The sequence below is a fragment of the Helianthus annuus genome, chromosome 4 (assembly GCF_002127325.2).
Source record: "Helianthus annuus cultivar XRQ/B chromosome 4, HanXRQr2.0-SUNRISE, whole genome shotgun sequence".
Taxonomy (NCBI): Eukaryota; Viridiplantae; Streptophyta; class Magnoliopsida; order Asterales; family Asteraceae; genus Helianthus; species Helianthus annuus.
Genome location: NC_035436.2, coordinates 147,146,725 through 147,164,668, shown reverse-complemented (window position 1 = coordinate 147,164,668; position 17,944 = coordinate 147,146,725). Strand labels below are relative to the sequence as shown.

The 17,944-nt window shown below is 41.2% G+C and overlaps 2 non-coding genes across 2 annotated transcripts; one reads left to right on the top strand and one right to left on the bottom strand.

Moving 5' to 3' along the window:
* The first annotated feature begins 7,967 nt into the window (after window positions 1-7,967).
* On the top strand, window positions 7,968-8,074 carry LOC118492039. Its single transcript, XR_004892479.1, has one exon. It is a non-coding gene; the product is annotated as a small nucleolar RNA R71 (small nucleolar RNA).
* A 3,378-nt stretch (window positions 8,075-11,452) lies between these two features.
* LOC118491840 lies at window positions 11,453-11,559 on the bottom strand. The gene has a single exon (XR_004892285.1). It is a non-coding gene; the product is annotated as a small nucleolar RNA R71 (small nucleolar RNA).
* Window positions 11,560-17,944: the final 6,385 nt, after the last annotated feature.

Genomic DNA, 17,944 nt, shown 5'->3' with positions numbered 1-17,944 from the left:
TTTTTATTTTATTTTATTACTAAAGACACCACCAACTTTCACAACCCAACAAACATATCAACATCAAACACCATCCAACCTCCCAACCATAACATAAACATACTAAATAAACATAAACAAACATGTACAAAGGAGCAAGATACGACCTGGCTAGTAGTACTTCGGCTGTGGAGGTCCGAAGATGGATGTCATCATATCAGTCCACTCACCAAAGCCAAATGCTCCACTGCTACTACTACTTCCTTGATCACCACTTGGATTCGCCTGTTGGTAACTCATAGCATGTGGATCCACCCACTGAGAGTGATGCAATGGTGGAGTGGGGTATGACACACTACCATCATTCGGTGGCAATGTAGTATAATCCACAACAGGCGGATCTGCTTCAATTGGTTGGCCCGCATGCCACTGATCATGTATGCGTCTCTGGCGATCATCTAAGTAGCGGTTGTTCACTTGTTCTTCACGAGCATACATATGAGCACGGTTCCATTGTTCGTTTCTATCATAGCTTCGTTTGATAGCTCTTTCCATGCTAGCACCCATGAAAGTTTGTTGATCAAAGAGCATTTGGTTTGGTTCACTCCATTCACCGAAAGTAGGTGGCCGCCTTTGTTCAATAATTTGGCCCATATTTCCCGAGTGGGCCCAGTAAGGACCATAAGCTTGCTGTGCATAATCAAATGCACCCCCCCCCACATAACCAGCTTGCACACCGGCTTCCTGAACTCCCGCCTGACCAGCGTCCCTTATCTGAGCATCCACCATGAATGTGTCTTCACGGTAGTCGTCGTCTCCACTCACTTTGTCATCCGATGTTTCGGGCTCCTCGGCCTCTCCTGGTCGTAACGGTCTCGCATCCACCTTCAACGCTCTCCACCTTCTCCCATCTGTTTTCAACTTATGAAACCTCTCCGATTCTGTGTAAATCCATCCTGGCCCCAGATTCTTAAGGTCAAATGGTCTAAACCTCTTGTAAGAACCTTTTTCATCACCATTAATTGCCCCATGTTTTTTCAACAACGCCGTAATCAACCGGCAATGAGGTATAATCTTTCTTTCTCCACTATTTTTGCCCAACCAGATATTATTCAACACGAGAAATCGGAAAGGGACCTTGGGAGATCCATGCATCATCATATATAGGATCGGTACCTCCTGATACCGCACTTCCATCTTGTCACCCCGCCTCGGAACAACGTTATACATGCACAATGTCAACAACAATTTTGCTTCCATTCTCAGATTGCTCCTATATAACTTCCTATGTGTTGTGCCCGGAAGGAAGAGGTAGTCAAGCATATTTTGCCATTGCGGATGCTTGTTAGGCTCGTGGTAGAGATCTTTGAGACTCGGGTAAATGTACTCATTTGCGGGTCCGTCGTCAAACTTCGCTATTTTGCGCAAAGAGTCATAAGACATTTCTACTTTTACCCCGTTACACCGTCCAACAAGTCTCATGTTGCTTGGGGCCTTAAACGGGGGACATTCGAGTGAAGCCACCCATTCTTGAATCTGAGTGTCGTACATCTTCTTCACCTCCCCGTCATAACACTTCAAAGCTGCACCCCAACCCAATTCCTTGAACTTTGCCGTTATCCCAAATGGCCCGAAATCAACCTCTTTGATCTCCTTTTCACAAATAAATGCTTCACCCCTTTGTTTTAGCTTATTCATTTGTTCGTGAAATAGATCCTCTCGCCATTCCGCGGGTTGTTCTAGCAATGAACCGGATGTCCAATCCGGCTTCGGACCCCTTGGAGGTGCATCCTCCTCTGAGTCCGGGTCACCAACCCGGGTCAGTCTCCTCCTCTTTTGTTGTGCATCATCCCCTTGAGGCTCATTAGATGAACTTGCAATTCCTTTCCCCTTTTTCGTCACCATACCTACACACATTCAAAAACCAACCACACAAAACAAAACAAGTTAGTACTCATTCCCAATCTTCCCCACACTTGCTTTATGTTATGGGTGCTAATGTACAAAAAACCAAAAATTCATTCTTTCAAACAAAAATTCGGCATGATGTCCTTATAAATCAGAATTTTTCTCAAAATTTTCACTAAACATCAAACACATTAGTACCCATATCACTCAATGGTTCACACAATCCTATCATCTATCAAATACTAGCAAGTGTGTAAGCAAAAACAAAGATGAAAACTTACAAACCTCAATGCACATCACAAATTGACAAGAAATTGCATACCTTAGACTTGTGGAAGATGAGAATAACAAGCACTTCACTTTAAAACACAAACCCACAAAAAGCCCCAAATTTTCGGCACCCCTATGCTCAAATCCGACCCCAAAAACAAAGGAATCTTCAAGATACAAGTATGAATCTAGAATCCTTGTGAAATTTCACCCAAAATGGACCCAAAAATCACTTGATTTGGACAAGATTTGAGAAAGATATGAAGTTGTGAAGTAATGGAGGTTAGGGTTCTTTGGAGAAGAAGAAGAGAAAAGATGGAAGATGTGGTTTTTTTATTAAAAATGGTTATTATTATTATTATTATTGATTTTCGTTTTTTATATAAAAACTGTCGTAGTCGTAATGGTTATTATTATTGTTATTGTTAATTTTGTTTTTATTAAAAATCCGACAAGCAGCACCCCAAACGCCCCCACCTTTTTGCTCGGAGTCGTAACCTACGGTACCTTGCTGTAGGTTACGGCGGTACCTGGGTCACAAACAAGTTACCGTAAAATAGTAGAGGGGATCCGTAAGGCTCTTTTGTTTGATGCTTTCCGTAAGCTACGGCCCCCCAGCCGTAGGTTACGGCTGTCACTGGCATGGGGGGGGGGGGCGACCATCCTTGAAACTTAAAAAAAAAATTATTATTATTATTATAATATTTTTTTAGCTTTTTAATTTTTATGGTTTTTCTAAGTTTTATAATTTATTGAAAACATAAAAATTATTACCCTACCCCCCATTAAAAACCCGTGTTGTCCTCAACACTATGTTCAGGAAATCCGTAAAAAATTCCCCACACTTGTTTCGAACACCGGTTTAAATGGAACTTATTCAAACTAAAATAAGCTAAACTAAATATTTACAAACACCAAATCTGGGCCTCTTTCACGTTTCTTCGTCATCCACCGGGCGTAAAATGTACCCCACTTTGTCGAGCTCGAGATTGTTGATATCGTTACCTTCCAAGTACGGTTTGAGCCGATGCCCATTCACCGTTTGTTGTTTACTTGTTTGTTCATATTGTATATCAACATCTCCAAACCTCCCTACTCTTCGAATGACGTAAGGACCCATCCACTTACTTTTGAGTTTCCCCGCGAACATTTTCAACCTTGAATTGTACAACCACACCTTTTGACCCACTTCGAAGTTCTTTTTCTTTATTTTTGCATCATGAACTTTCTTCAGTTTGTCTTTGTATGCGGATGCACACTCATAGGCTTGATCCCGTATTTCCTCAATCTCATTCAATTGTAACTTTCTCGCCCGACCCGCTTCGTCATAGTTTGTATTCGCCGTTTTAATCGCCCAATATGCCCGATGTGCTAACTCCATAGGGAAATGACACCCTTTTCTGTACACCATTCGATAAGGAGTGGTGTCAAGTGGAGTTTTGTAGGTCGTTCGATAAGCCCACAACGCATCATCAAGCTTGCTTGACCAATCTTTCCGATCCGTTCTCACCGTCTTCATTAGAATTTCTTTAATTTGCCGGTTAGACACTTCCACTTGACCACTCGTTTGTGGATGATATGGTGTAGCAACGCGGTGGTTCACATTGTACCTTTTAACAATTTCCCAAAATTAAAGTTCTTGAAGTGTGAACCGCCATCAGTTATTATCACCCTAGGCACACCGAATCGAGCAAAAATATTGGATTGCACAAACTTGCATACAACAGAGTGATCATTGGTCCTAGTTGCGATAGCTTCAATCCATTTGGAAACGTAATCAACCGCAACCAATATGTACAAAAACCCATTTGAATTTGGAAAAGGACCCATGAAGTCTATTCTCCAAACATCAAATACTTCCACTACCAAGATTGGTTGTAACGGCATTTCATCCCGCTTCGAAATGCTTCCTACTCGTTGACAATTGATGCAATTTCGGGCATACTCGCAAGAATCCTTGAAAATCGTGGGCCAATAAAACCCACTAGATAATACCCGATAACCCGTCTTGTTCCCACTAAAATGCCCTCCACATGCCGATGAATGAGCATGAGTCAAAATCTCTAAGATTTCAGTTTCGGGAACACATCTTCGTATCACTTGATCGGGTCCGATTTTGAACAAGTCCGGTTCATCCCATATATATTGCTTCACTTGACTAATAAATTATTGTCGTCTCTTCTTCGTCCAATGATTCGGAATTACACCCTTGGCCAAATAGTTCACATAGTGGGCATACCAAGGTGCAACAAAAGTAGATACGGCTAACAATTGCTCGTCGGGAAACCGTTCATTAATCTCACTCGGGTCGTCAACACCTTCCAATGGGATCCGGGACAAATGATCCGCAACAACATTTTCACATCCCTTTTTGTCCCGAATCTCAAGATCAAATTCTTGCAACAAAAGCACCCAACGAATCAACCGGGGCTTTGCATCCTTCTTTTCCATTAAGTATCGAACCGCACTATGATCCGAGTACACAATCACCTTGCTCCCCCAAATGTAAGATCTAAACTTGTCCAAGGCATACACCATCGCTAATAATTCTTTTTCGGTTGTGGTGTAATTCAGTTGCGCCTCGGATAAAGTTTTGCTTGCATAATAAATCACCACCGGCTTTTTATAAACCCTTTGACCCAAAACCACTCCAATGGTCGTGTCGCTAGCATCACACATAATCTCGAACGACTTTGACCAATCCGGTGGTTGCAAGATAGGAGCCTTCACCAATTGTTCCTTCAAAACATGAAACGCTTGCAAACATTCGTCAGTAAAACCAAATGGAACATCTTTCAATAATAAGTTGCATAAAGGTTTTGTAATTACACTAAAACCTTTAATAAACCTTCTATAAAACCCTGCATGTCCCAAAAATGATCACACCCCCTTAACATTTTTTTGGTGGGGGTAGAGATGAAATTACCCGAATCTTTGCTTTGTCTACCTCCATTCCCCGGTCCGATATCACATGTCCCAACACAATGCCCTCTTGAACCATAATATGGCTCTTTTCCCAACTTAGTACCAAGTTTGTCTCAACACATCTTTTTAAAACTTTTTTCTAATTCATCATGACAAGACTCGAAACTTGGGCCAAAAATGGAAAAATCATCCATAAACACTTCAAGAGATTCCCCAACCATGTCCGAAAATATACTCATCATACATCTTTGGAACGTGGCGGGGGCGTTACATAGTCCAAATGGCATTCGCCGAAAAGCAAATGTACCATATGGACATGTAAATGTCGTTTTGTGTTGGTCGTTCGGGTGAATAGCAATTTGGTTATATCCCGAGTACCCATCTAAAAAACAATAATATTTTTGACCGGAAAGCTTTTCAATTATTTGGTCAATGAAGGGTAACGGGAAATGGTCTTTGGAGGTAACAGCGTTTAGTTTTCTATAGTCAATACAAACTCGCCACCCGGTTACCGGGCGGGTGGCAATTTGCTCACCTTGCTCATCTTTTATTACCTGGATGCCGGATTTTTTAGGTACTACCTGAGTTGGACTTACCCACGCACTGTCTGAGATAGGATAAATGATCCCCGCATCCAACCACTTGATAACTTCTTTCTTTACCACCTCTCTCAAGTTTGGGTTCAACCTTCTTTGTGTTTCACGGGTCGGCTTTGCATCCTCACTTGTAATGATTTTGTGCATCACAATAGATGGACTAATACCTTTTAAATCGGCTATTGTCCACCCAATTGCTGCCTTGTGGGACTTCAACACCCGTATCAACTCCTCTTCTTGAGCTACCGCCAAATTGGAAGCAATGATCACTGGTAAAGTGTCATTCTCCCCCAAAAATGCATACTTTAGGTGCTTTGGTAGCTCTTTCAATTCCACATTTGGTGGACATTCCAAAGAAGGCTTTGTACCCGAATCGATTTCCACCGGTAAAGCATCCATTTGGTGGGTCCATGGTGGTTATCCTTCCTTCACCGCAAGAGCCTCTTGCTCCTTCTCCTCATTTTCCAACTCACATGCATGAATCTGCAAAGACACATCACAAACACAAGAACCCAAAATCTCTTCTTCGAACTCCTTCGGGTCGTATCCATCTATGAAATCTGCTAGAAAACACTCATCACCATAAACGTTAGTACCATTAGTAAAGACATTTAATCTCATCTTTCTATTACCGAATGTCATGTCGACCGTCCCATATCGACAATCAATAACGGCATGTGCGGTGTTCAAAAACGGCCGACCCAAAATAACATTTTGTTGTTGAATTGGGTCCGCGGATGAGTAATCTAGCATAAGAAAATCCACAGGATAATAAAACTCATCAACCTTAACTATCACATCCCGTACAATACCCTGGGGAAGTTTGTGAGACAAGTCGGCTAGTACAACCATTGTCTCAACCCGCTTCAATGGACCAAAATCGTATTGGTCATATAACCCCCCGGTCGGATACTTACTCCGGCTCCAAGATCCAATAACGCCCTTGCAGTTTGAAAATTTCCAACTTGGATGTTTATTAGAGGCGTTCCCGGATCTTGTAGCTTAGGAGGAAGATCTCCTTTCAAGACCGCACTTACCCGCTCCGTCAAGTCTACCAATTTAGGCACTTTTTGTTGCCTCTTTTGGGTACACAATTCTTTTAAAAACTTGGCGTAAGCGGGTACCTGTTTGATAGCTTCAAGTAAAGGAAGATTAATTTTAACCTGTTTAAAAACCTCCCACATTTCCTCTTTTTGAGGACCCCGTTTTGAAATAAATTTTTTTCTACCCAGATCTAATAAAGCCGAGGGAAATGGTACTTCAGTAGATCCCTCACCCTCATTTACCTTTTCTTTTTCTTTATTAACTTCGGGTTTTTCAAAATTGGGTTTTTTAGAAGAAACAATGGGTGATTCATTTTCTTCCTCACTATCTTGACCCGTTATATCTTCAACCACCCCATCAACCAAATCCGGTGAAGGATTGGTTTTGTACTCCTTCCCACTTCTCAAAACACTTACATGGTGAATATTAACATTATTACCTCTTGAAGTACTATGAGACGGGTTTACCTTAGTGTCGCTTGGTAATTAACCTTTACTTTTCTTCAATTCGGACACTTCGGTTGCAAGTTGACCCATTTGGGTGGTCAAAGTTCGAATCGCTTTATCTCGGGCCTCATCTTTTTGTATGCGAGTGTCATCCATTTGGTTCCTCTTTAGCATTTCCACTTGCATGCTCTTCAACATTTCCATCATTTCATTTCCACCCAAGGACCCCCCCTTGTTCTTGTCCCGTTTGATATTGCCTTTGGTATCCTTGGTTGTTCCCACCTCGATATCCACTTTGGTTATTGTAAGGTAGGCGCGAACCATAGTTTCCTTGGCTACCTTGAAAATTCAGGTTTGCTTGATTTGAAGGATTCCCATATCGGAAATTTGGGTGGTTCCTCAACCCGGGGTGGTAAGTGTTAGAATTCATGTTGAAGTTTCTACCACCTCCTCCTTGACCTTGGAAAGCTTTACTTCCTCATATTGCCCTTCCACCATTCCTTGGCAATTTTCAGTCGCATGACCTATTTCATTGCAAATAGCACAAACATCATAAATTTGGTTAGAAGTTTGTACATTACCATCATCAACTGCATGCACTTGAGTTCGGGTAACGGCCGGTCATGCTCTCCTTGATGCTTGAGCTTTTCTCTTCGAAGTAATGGCCATTTGTTCCAAGAACTCCCAATCATCATTTTCATAATTTGTGCCAAAAGTCCCATTTGTGATGGACATTAGATCACGCGCATCTTCGGCACACAGCCCTTCGTGAAAAGCATTCATCAACTCCCAAAGTTCAATTTCATGGTGAGGGCAATTCTTAATCATCACATTGAAACGCTCGAAGGCTTCATGAAACATTTCACCTTGTTGTTGTTGAAAACTCCTTAACCCCTTCCTAGCATCATTTGTCTTTTGGGCGGTGTAGAACTCATCTAAGAAAATTTCCCCCCAAGTATAAATAGATGCTGAAGGCAAAGTGTAGAACCACTTCTTTGCCTTATCCTCCAACGAAAATTAAAACAAAACTAACTTGACATCATCGGCCGAAAAACCTTGACTCCCAAGAGTATTGCAAACTGAGTCATAAGCTTCCAAATGAAAATAAGGTTCCTCCGTTGCTAGACCCTTATATTTCGGCAAACTTTGCAAAGAGTTCGTTCTCACTTCAAAAGTTCTTCCTTGGTCGTTGTGAGGAATAACTACTGGTGAAGAATTATGAGTAATCACTGGCCTAAAATGTGCTTCAATACCTCTTGCATGATCTCTAAGATGCCTTCTTGGTACACCAACCCGACCCCTTAGACGCATAGGACCCATTGGTCTAGGCCTATGCCCTTGTGGTGCTAATGGTTGTTGAAACTGTTGCTGTGGCATCGGTGGTTGTTGAATTGGCCTTTGGAATTGTGGGCGTGCATTTTGTGGCCGAACTTGTTGCAATGGTATAGGCTGTTGAACATGTGGCCCTTGTGGCCTTGGCCTAATGTGTTGTGGTATAAGTTGTTGTTGTTGTTGTGGCATTCCACCAAAACTTGGCATTCCTTGAAGTTGGCCTTGCACGTAACCGAACTCTCCTTGATCTCCATCACCCCCATACGCATACGCATACCCATCTTCATCAAAACCCTCAAATTCCTCATATCCCTCATCATACCCATCTCCTTGAATTCCCGAAGATTGCCCAAATGGAAGAGTCGAGTATTGATGTGTGTAAAATGCAACATATAAATTACATCAAATAAGGCATAAAACTAACCCTTTTTAAGTGCTAATGTTGGAAAAAGAGTGTTTTTGTCTTCCTTTTGTATTTTCAGGATTAAATGAGCTCAAATTAACAAAAGAAGCAAAAAGGCAGCTAAATCTGACATAAATACAAGAAAAGGAACATAAGTGGATTGCCCGACCCCTTGACAGCATCCTCCCAAGCAAAACAGAGAAGGCAGAAGACTGAACACGCCCCGTGCTCAGCCAGCACGAGGCCGTGCCCAAGAAGCAGCAGATAAGATAAACCTATAGAAGCTTCTATTGCCCACCACGGGGCCGTGCCCAGTGAACACGGGGGCGTAGCGAAAGTACTGCAGGCGCATTAATTGTAATTGTGAATTACAATTAATGAGGAGAGAGATTGTCAGACGGGCACGGGGCCGTGTCCAGCGGACACGGGGTCGTGCCCAGGCTTCTGTTCAGCCTATAAATAGGAGTGCTTGGTTTCATTGCAACTCATCCCTTGGCACACCACCTCTCTCACACTTCATCCACCACCCACCACCATCACAACACCATTATCCACCACCATCATCCATTGTCCATCATAGAGTGTGTGAGTCGTCTCGGGATCCAAGATTGATCGTAAGAGTTCTTGACAATCAAGGCCATGTTTGCCTAAGTCTCTTACATCACTTGGTGAAGACAAGTGTTAAGTATAATACTTTTTATTTTTAATCTTTTGCACTTTTTATTTGGTTTTGTATTAATGACTTTAATAACTAGTTGCTTATGTTGAAGTTGATTCTTCCTTATCGTTTGTCCATGGTGTCTTGGCATTATTTTACTGTCTATATAAAATAAAAGATTTTCACCATTCATGTCTCCACGGTCTATATGGAGGTATGTTGGCTACCTGGTCGGGGGTTAAGGGAACGGTTTGGTACGGGTCTTGCCCTTGTTCAACATTTAGAAGTCCTGCAAGGGACCTAAGTCAAATTTAGTAGGATCTCCTTCAATACCCAAAGGTATTGGATGGGCGGGATCCAAACTCTTTGACCCCTCATAAGTTAACTACTATTAATACTATAACCCGGCTATTTAGGACTGTATCCCTGCTGACTCAGACTACTTAGTCGAGGGTAACGTCACCTCCAAAAGAGGGGCCTACCATAATTTGCATTAATAACTTAATTCATTATTTTTCAATAATCCGACCCTTTAGGATTGTATCCTTGCTGACTCAAACTACTGGGTTGAGGGTAACGTCGCCTTCAAAAGAGGGGCCTACTACAATAACTAAGATAATCTCTTAAACAAGTGCAAAAGTGCGAAAATAATCAAAGGTTATACTAATACACGAGTCGGATCCAAGTGATTCATCTTGTCTATCTGTTTTTATTTTTATTTTTATTTTTTAGCATTTAGTTAGTTTTATTTTCTTAGTTTAAAAATCTTTTCTAACATTTTGATTTGGTTAGACGTTGAGGATAAACCGGTACTAAAAGCTCTTGTGTCCTTGGACGACCTCGGTATCTTACCAACACTATACTACGTCCACGATGGGTGCACTTGCCCATATGTGTGTTTAGTGTTAGTAAATATCGTGTTTTATAAATTTAAAACTTGGCTAAAAGTGTAAAAAGGGCTTAAAATATACATCTAAAACATATACACACTTGCACGTATCAAGTTTTTTGGCGCCGTTGCCGGGGACACAAGGATTTTAAGAAAGTTAGGAATCAACGGCCTAATCATTTTTTTTTCTTTTTAATTTTTAGGATTTTCTTAGTTTTTCAGCTTCTGCAGAGCTCAGCACGGGCCGTGCCTGGTCGGACACGGCCCGTGCCCAGCGTTGTTACTGGCAGTTTTTAGTTTTCCAAGTTACAGAAGGCTGACCACGGGGCCGTGTCGGTGCAACACGGGGCCGTGTCCAACTCTCCAGTAACTGGGATCTGGAAAACAACCACTGTAACTCCGACCACGGGCCGTGTTCACTGAGCACGGGGCTGTGGTGAACCTTCTGACCAGCATTCTCTTTTGTTTTTATTGCAGGACTTGGAACCAGACGCCATCCCTACGTAGTGTATGAGCTCCAGTTCTAATAAGGACATAAAATAACCTCTAGAAGGACCCGAACGCTTTCTCAGAAAAAGACTAAAAGCCAAAAACCAAGAGAAGGTTTCGGGAAATCCACTTCCAATGGCGGACCAACGTACCCTCATGGATTATCTACGACCCACCGTAGGTAATCTCGGCGCCGCTATCAATGCACCGAATGTTGAAGCCAATAACTTCGAACTTCGGCCGCATTTGATACAAATGCTTCAAAACTCCGCAACCTTTCATGGGCTTGCGGACGAGGATCCCCATCTACATATTACTAATTTCTTAGAAATATGTGATACTTTTCGGATCAATGGAGCATCAAATGACGCCATCCGCCTCCGAGTGTTTCCTTTTTCACTAAAAGACCGAGCAAAAGCTTGGCTTAACGCCCTCCCAGCTGGATCGGTAAACACCTGGGATGAACTAGCCCAAAAATTTTTATATAAGTATTTCCCTCTCGCTAAAACGGCTAAATTAATGACTGAAATTAATACATATTCACAAGAGGACGGGGAATCCTTATATGAAACTTGGGAAAGGTTCAAGGAGCTATTGCAAAAGTGTCCACATCACGGCCTTGCGATATGGCAACAAGTATCCACTTTCTATAATGGGTTGTTGCCACACACAAGGCAGACACTTGACTCTAGCTCCGGGGGACTTTTAGGTAATCGCCGCCCGCATGAAATATATAATCAAATTGAGGAAATTGCTCAAAACCAATTTTCAGTGGCACACTCCCCGAGGCAATAAATCTATTGCCCCGGGCACCCATAAGGTTGGTGAAAGCACTTCTTTACAAGCCCAAATCGAGGCCCTTTCTTCGAAAATAAAAAAATTGGAAATGACAAAAACAGTCTCGGTTATGGCTTGTGAAGGGTGTGGTGGGCCACATGAAAATTGGAGTTGTATGAAAGAAGCAGATGATCAACAAGAGTCGGTAAGCTACATTGATAATAGACCTAGGCCGTCGGGTCCTCCAACGGGCACCTACAACCAAGGATGGCGAAATCACCCTAACCTTGGTTGGAGAGAGCCCGGCAATAGTAGTAACCAACAAAACCAACGAACAAACTTTCAACAACCAAAAAATGAGTCACAAAATTTCCCTCAACAACAAGGTGGACGAGAAAGGCTTAAAGATACTATATCTCGCCTCATCTCCGACACTGAAAAGAAAAACTCAGAAAGGTTTCTACAATTAGAATCAAATTTTAGAAATCAACAAGCTAGTATTCAAAACATAGAAAAACAAATAAGTCAACTAGCCCAAAATTTTTCCAAGAGACCACAAGGCGCATTACCAAGCAATACCGAAACAAACCCAAAAGCGCAAGTTCATCTCATCACATTATGAAACCGCACCGTGGGTCCTACGGAAGTGCCATCGCCTACCGAGGAGACTATACCGCCGCCTCTACAAGAGAAGGGTTCCCCTCCATCACCAGAGCCTACCAAGGCTCCTCGGGTTCCGTACCCCGGTAGGTTAATCCGTCAAAAGACCAATGAGCAATTCGCAAAATTCGAAAGTCTACTAAAACAATTGCATGTCAACATTCCTTTTATTGATGTCCTAACCCAAATGCCCAAATACTCTAAGTTTATGAGGGACTTCCTCACTCATAAAAGGAAAATTGAAACTTTGCAATTAGTTAACTTAGGCGAAGAATGCTCTGCCCTCGTACTCAACAAACTCCCCCAGAAGAAAATCGATCCCGGAAGTTTCACGATTCCTTGCTCGATCGGGGACTCCCCCGTTCGTAATGCACTAGCCGACCTTGGGGCTAGCATTAAACTCATGCCCTCATCAATGTTCAAAAGACTCGGCCTAGGAACAACGAGTCCTACAAAAATGAGCATACAACTTGCTGATCGATCTGTCAAATTCCCGCAAGGTGTCATCGAAAATCTCCTAGTCAAGGTAAACAAATTTGTCTACCCGGCCGACTTTGTCATACTCGATATGGAAGAAGACACCGAAGTCCCCCTCATACTAGGGAGACCATTTCTCGCCACCGCACAGGCAGTAGTAGACATGAATGACGGAACGCTCACCTTAAGTTACGGGGATGATGAAGTAAAGTTCGGGGTTGGGAAGAGAATAGAGGACGATGACCCGGTCAACTACATGAAGGTTATTGATTCGAGTTTGGATGTTGCTCTCCGACGGTGCAACATGGGATGCAAAACATCCCACTCAGAAAATATATAACCTCACCTTGGGTCTAGCCAAGGACCCTTATAAACGTGGCGCACCACGGAGGCATTCCGCGGAACTATCTTTAGTTTAGTTTAATCTTTTAGTTTTAATTTGTAGGAATAAAACACACTCATGGTGGTAAAGGATGATAAGGGAAACGAGAAACATGGCCCCATGCACAAGAACAAGGCCACCCGACATCAATTTCTCCATTACAGTAGGTTCAGCACGGGCCGTGCCCAGCCAACACGGCCCCGTGCTAAACACCCTGCAGAAAAATGCCCAGTTCAGGTAACTGGACACGGGCCGTGTTCACCAGACCACGCCCCCGTGTCCAGGCTTCTGTTTCTTTTCTTTAATTATCGTTACTGGCACCTGAACACGGGGCCGTGTCCAGACTGCCAGTAACATAAATTTTTGCTTTTAACACCATATCACACATTCAATCAACCTAAAAATTTATTTTTAGGACAGATTAAGGACAATGTGTAATTTAAGTCTGGGGGGGGGGATGCTAAAACCTTGAATTTTGCAAGTCCTAATAACAAGCCTTACACAAAACTCTATTGGAACCGCTAATCACCCCAAATTTTTTCAAAAAAAAAAAATCATTTTTTTTACTTGTCTAAAGTTTAAGTTAGGAATTCTAAGACTAACAAGGTTATATTTTTACAAATTTACAACCGATAGCGTCGTGATAAAAAGAACCAACAAAAGAAAATTATGAAACGGCATGACAAGCTTAGTTAAAATTCGATTATATATACTTGATCACATAGAAAAACCCATTCCCACAAAAGTGAGTTTTGAGACTTTATTGAGCATACAAATATACATCTTTACGCTAAATGCTCATTTTTCGTTTCTTGTGTGAATAGCCGCTTGGTTCTTACAACTCTACAACTTGTCACGACAATTCATTCCCGGTCCTTACCAACTTAAACCCAAGTAAGTAAATGATGGAGGCATTAGGACTAACCTTTTTTCTTTCAAAACCATTATTTTTATTTTTCTTTTCACCTACCCAAAAAACTCCCCCTAGTTAACCCCTTTGAGCCTAAACCTTTTCATTTCTTAACCCAAAACCCTTTTTACCCACCAAAAACCCTTTTTATTTTTACCCTTTATTTTAGTAACAAGTTCGGTTTTCATGTGACTAAAAAACAAAAAAAAAAGAGAGAATTTTACAATAAAGTTAGAAATAAACAAACAAAGCTCCTAAAAAGCTTGGTTGAAGAAATACTTCATTAAGAATAAAAAGTCACTAAAACAAAATGTTTTACGAAAACCGACGCTTTTTACGATTTTCGCACCTTTCTACTAACCACTAACCCAACTACCCACCTTTAGCCCAAGCCTTTACCCAAAAAAGTCCTCTTGATATTTACAAAGGTAAAAAGTTAAAAAGGAGGAGGATTGATTGCTTGGAAAACTGTCACGGCCCCCGACCCGGTTTGACCCGTTTCAGGAGCCGCGGGACAGGAACCCCATGGTATTTAATTTAGGCGACAGCGTAAGTCTTTTTAAAACAGGATCTTTCAATCATTCAAACTGCCCGTTTCATAACTTAGGGATAAATTCCCAAAATTTACAATAATGTGATTTCTCAGGGAAATCTTTATTTTCAAAACATGTTCATTTATTTAATTACATTGAGCCACTTTTCTAAGCTGGGAGTGCTCCACGGCACTTTTCTTTGCTCATACCATATCACCTGAATAACAAAGTACAAGCTCAATTTGAGCAGCACTCGGACAATCGTTGGATAGTTATAATCGATCGGACGTTGAATCGTAATAACGATCGAGTTATTACCCTGATTGCGGCAGCACCTCGTGATCGTGTGTGTGTTTATTATGATATAACAGTGATATCTCGACGTACACAGAAGCTATTTACGTCGTTCTAAGTCCCCTGTTCAAGTCCCAAGGTCGGCTATTTATAGCTAAAATTTGGCCTTGCTTACGGACCGTAAGCCTGATCCCTTACGGTCCGTAAGGGATACCTAAATGTCCTAGACTTGCCATGCACGGGAGTAGCTTGCATGAATCAACACAATTGGCCAATCAGAAGTTTCCATCGTTTTATTTTAGATAATTATCAACTAGGGTTTACCCCCCTTGAGTTTTAGGGGCCCTGATCCTGATTCCGATTGTTCTGAAAATTTTAGGGCTAGTGTAGAATTATTTGGGTGTCTTAATTAGGGTTTTCTTATTGACTAATTATCATCCTAATTATTGATTTTAGTGGCAGTTGTTACATCCTCCCCATCTTGAGAAAAATCTCGTCCTCGAGATTTACTGAAATAGATGAGGGTACTTTCGCTTCATCTCTGATTGCAGTTCCCAATTATATTCTGGTCCTCTCTTGGATTCCCATTTGACTTTTACTAGCACTAGTCGTTTGTGTTTGAGAAACTTGATTTTCCGGTCTTCTATTTGTAAGGGTTTCTCTACGAATTTCAGCTTTTCATTTACCTCTATATCTTGAAGAGGTACTACCAGGGATTCGTCTGATAAACATTTCTTGAGATTGGATACATGAAACACATCATGTACTCCAGCTAATTCTTCTGGTAGTTGTAAACGATAAGCTACTGGTCCTATTCGTTGGATCACTGGGAATGGTCCAACATATCTTGGACTCAGTTTTCCTTTCTTACCAAATCGTACTACTCCTTTCCAAGGAGATACTTTCAAAAGTACTTTGTCTCCGACTTGAAATTCTAATTGCTTACAGCGATTGTCCGCATAACTCTTCTGACGATCTCTAGCAGTCTTCAGTCTTTCCTTGATTTGCGATATTTTGTCAGTAGTTTCTTGCACAATCTCTAGGCCTGATAACTGACTTTCTCCTATCTCTGCCCAACAAACGGGAGTTCTGCACTTGCGTCCATACAGTGCATCGAATGGAGCAGCTTCGATGCTCGAATGATAACTATTGTTATAGGAGAATTCAGTTAATGGTAAATGGCTATCCCAATTACCACCAAAGTCAATTACACATGCTCGGAGCATGTCTTCCAGGGTTTGTATCGTCCTTTCACTTTGTCTGTCCGTTTGAGGATGATATGCAGTACTTAAATTAAGTCGAGTTCCCATTGCTTCTTGGAAACTTGTCCAGAAACGGGAAGTAAAACGACTATCTCTATCCGATACAATGGAGAGTGGGACTCCATGTAAGGATACTACTTCATCTACATACAACAACCTTTCCATGCTAAAGGTTTCCTTCATTGGTAGAAAATGAGCTGATTTGGTTAATCGATCCACAATTACCCAAATAGCATCATTACCTTTTCTGGTTTTGGGTAACTTAGTAACAAAATCCCTTGTTATGAGTTCCCATTTCCATACAGGCATTTCTAACTGTTGTAGTAGTCCTGAAGGTTTCTGATGTTCGGCTTTAACTTGTGAACAGGTTAGACACTTAGATACGTATTCGGCTATATCCTTTTTCATTCCTATCCACAAAAAATTATTTCTTAAATCTTGGTACATCTTATTATTTCCTGGATGTACGGTATACCTAGATTTATGAGATTCTTCTAAAATCTTATTTCTTAATTCTCCTTGCTTAGGTACCCAAATTCGTTTCTTGTGGAATCTCCAAATTCCATCTTTTCCTTGTTCTAATTCCTTTAGGTAACCTTTCATTCCTTCGGCATCGTCCTTGATTGCCGTTCCCTGAATTTCCTTTATTTGTTCCATTAAATCTAATTGTAGATTTAACCTAAGAGCACGGACTCGCTTTTGCTTTTCATGATACTTACGACTTAAGGCGTCTGCGACTACGTTTGCCTTTCCTTCGTGATACTGAATATCACAGTCGTAATCACTTAAGATTTCCATCCACCTTCTTTGCCTCATATTTAACTCTTTTTGCCCAAATATATACCTTAAACTCTTATGGTCCGTATAGATAGTAAACTTACTTCCATACAGATAATGTCTCCAAATCTTAAGGGCGAAAATTATGGCTCCTAACTCTAGATCATGAGTTGTATAATTTTCTTCGTGCTTTTTCAATTGCCTAGAGGCATACGCAATTACCTTTTTGCGTTGCATCAACACACATCCATATCCTAATTTTGAAGCATCACAGTATACTTCAAAATCCTCGGTTCTTTCGGGTAAAGCTAAAATTGGAGCATTTGTCAATTTGTGCTTTAGAATCCTAAAAGCTTCCTCTTGTCTAGATCCTCATTCAAACTTAACGGCTTTACAGGTTAGCTTAGTTAAAGGTATAGCTATCCTAGAGAAATCTTTAATAAATCGTCTATAATATCCAGCTAATCCTAGAAAACTTCTAACTTCCATAACTGTTCGTGGAGCTTTCCAATTTGTGATTGCTTCTATTTTAGCAGGATCTACGTGAATTCCTTCGTGATTTACCATATGACCTAAAAATTGCACTTCTTGTAGCCAGAATTCGCACTTCGAGAATTTGGCATAAAGCTTTTCCTTTCTTAACAAAGTTAAGAGTGCATGCAAGTGCTCACAATGTTCCTTCTGACTTTTGGAATAAATGAGTATATCGTCAATGAACACAATTACAAATTTATCCAAGTATGGTTTACAGATTCTATTCATCATGTCCATAAATGCAGCTGGAGCATTTGTTAATCCAAAGGGCATGACTGTAAACTCATAAAGACCATACCTAGTTCTGAAAGCAGTTTTAGGTATGTCCTCCTCTTGTACTTTCAATTGGTGATATCCAGATCTTAAATCTATCTTAGAGAAATACCTAGCTCCTTGCAA